At 40.9% G+C, this 2946-nt stretch overlaps 1 pseudogene; it reads left to right on the plus strand.

Moving 5' to 3' along the window:
- The first annotated feature begins 1095 nt into the window (after nucleotides 1-1095).
- Nucleotides 1096-2570, plus strand: LOC141415513 (tubby-related protein 3-like; annotated as a pseudogene).
- Nucleotides 2571-2946: the final 376 nt, after the last annotated feature.

Below are 2946 nucleotides of genomic sequence, written 5' to 3' on the forward strand. Positions count from 1 at the left end.
ATAAGGCTGGATTCCTGAGAAGAGATACCAACGTTGCAGCTCCAGTCTGAGGATGAAGGCCTGGAATCTCTCTACAAAATCACTTATGTAAGGCCACATTAAAAGGCTGAATAGCTTGGAGTCTGAAGTATATAGTTTATGATACCCACAATAGACACACCTGTTCAGGAAGAATGGTGTTTTCTTGAGATGGATGGTTTTCCTCATTTCACATGGAAATCTACAACTTTGGAAGTTGTAAACCACATGCAGGATGGGTGTTACCTCATTTTCTGACCCATATGTCCATCATTCCTGGAAACACATTTACAAATACAACCAGAAATACACTTTAATAATCTTCTAAGATTCTACAAATCAACTAAGATGAAGGGCTTACACATGTAGAAAATATGATGAAATTTGCAAAATCATTTTTATAATTCATGAGTTTTTTAAAGGCTTCTGTGTAAATGGTCAATATACAAATACCAATTACACTTTTATAATAATATACAAAGACATGTTATTAAGTAAAATTGCAGTACCAACCATTTCCAACTTTAGAAGGAAATTTGTAGACCATGAGATTAATATTTTGCATTTAATGAGAAGTGTTTTTGCTAATTTTGAAAGAAGCTATTAATCTGGGACACAATGTAATTTTGATGATACAATAAAAATTTAGAGCTTGTTTATTTATGACATTTATTTTAGCTTAATCATAATACAATCATTGGATAGTATTCAATGGTATATGGAGAAGCACATTAGGTCTCTTTGTCATAACCTTGAAATCACAGGCAAACAAATGGATCAATGAACTATTTGCTTCCTGTAAAACTGCAATTACAGTGAATAAATGCATTAATTCCTTCACTGGTAATTAAAATGTATTGACTTATTATCATACAAAAAACCAAAAAAAAAAAGTCCAGGTGATTTTAAGAGTCAAATAAACAAGGAACAACTGTACAGTCTTCTGTATAGTCTATATAGTCTATAAACTATAAGGGAAGTTTAGATTGCTTCAGAAAGACCTTTTGAGTGGCCGGGCTGCCAGTCAGAGGTGCCACCGTAACAGTGGCATCTGGGGATCTGGACCTGTTGGTGGGCATGGAGGCTTCAGACTATGGCCTCAAATCCCACAGAGACAGTACCTTTGAAGATGTGACCATGAAGCTTTGAGCTTAAACTGGACAATCAGAGGGTACTCCTGGAGAAGAAGCAGAGAAGAAGTGCCTGGAGTCCCTCATACTCCAGCCAAACAACTTCAGGCTCTGGTGCCTGAAGTGAAGAGGTAGTTAGGAGCACAGGCTTCTGGTGGATCCTCAGACCCCATACACCAACATCATCCTCCATACTGTGCATTTAGGAATCTCAGTTCTGTGGTGGTAACCTTTTCACAGACCTAAGAGATGGCAGGAGGAGTCTGAGATGGAGAATAAGGACCAAGTTAGCATCCCTTCCAGGCATTGATGGTACAGCTGCCTTCCTGAAGCCAGATACTCACTATTTGGAAACCAAACTGCATGTTCTCTCAGTGGGCTCCTCTGCTGTGGAAGAGCACACTGAAGGAAGTGTGATGGAGAAAGTGCTCTGGACACTGCTTTCGAGCTGGACCTTCAAGAACTTCTCCAAAACATGGTATCTCTAGTAGCTTGATCTTTGATGAGAAGACCAATGGTGAGGAAGACAAAGAAAAATAATTTTGCAATCACTGTATTGAGAAACAGAGAGACCCCATTCTGTGTCCATCTAGAAATTAACCACAGATACAGGAGATTTTAGTACAATAGCCCAACAGGTGAACAACCAGCTGAGAGAAGTGGAAAATTTAGAGGACTTTGCATATAATACCCCCCAAGTGATCACCTTAAAGTTTTGAGTAAACAGGGACAAGAAAGGAATGGATTGTGGTCTCTTCCCCACCTACTATATGCACTTGGAAAAAGACAAGAACAAGAAGATCATTCTTCTTTCAGGTAGAAAGTGGAAAAAAGAGCAAAACATCAAAATACCTTATCTCCACTGACCCAACAGATTTATCTCAAAAAGGGGACTGCTACATTGGCAAACTTAGATCAAACCTCATGGGGACCAAGTTCACAGTGTATGACCATGGTTTCAGCTCAGTCACAGCCCAGGGCCTGGTAGAAAAGGCCCACATCCAGTAGGAGCTGTCAGCTATTTGTTATGAAAGAAATGGGTTTTGATTTAAAGGGCCTAGGAAGCCATGATTATTTCATGGATGATCTGAATGATGAATGGATCCCATTCCAGCCAAGGAATGACCACAGACTTTGCTTTCACAATAGTAAAACAAAACCTTGGAGAACTTGATTTAACTGCTCAAGACCCCCATGTGGAACTGCAACATTCAATCCTAACACAACTTCCATGGTTGGGCCACTCAGGTATCTGTGAAGAACTTTCTGATAGTCCACGGGATTGACCCTGATTACATAGTGATGGAATTTGGATGTGTGGCAGAGGACATCTTCACACTGGACTAAAAAAACAACATGCTGTGTGCACTTCAGGCCTTTGCCATCAGGCTTTCAAGTTTCAACAGTAAGTTTGGTATGTGAACTATGAACAGCCAGCAGATCTAGGACTTTTCACTGCCATTCTCACCCTGCCCCAGAATGTGGAGAACAACAGTCTGCCCCCTTTGTAATGACCAAACACCAAGTGGGTGTTCCATGTGCATGTGTGTCTGTGTTTGCATCACACACATATGCATACACACACATCTTCTCTGGGCTTCAGAAACCTGGTCAGTGATCATGGCTCAGCATGGATAAGAGACTGTTGAAAGCACAGGTTGGCTATCATCCAGGGCACATCTGGGACTTGTGAGGTCACTGCCCAACAGACACTGCCTCAGGAGTGGGGTGATGCTCCATGGAGAGAATGCTGGCCTAGCATGCGTTAAGTCCTGAATGCAATCTCAGCAATGCAGAG

Source organism: Castor canadensis, chromosome 13, assembly GCF_047511655.1.
Source record: "Castor canadensis chromosome 13, mCasCan1.hap1v2, whole genome shotgun sequence".
Classification (NCBI taxonomy): domain Eukaryota; kingdom Metazoa; phylum Chordata; class Mammalia; order Rodentia; family Castoridae; genus Castor; species Castor canadensis.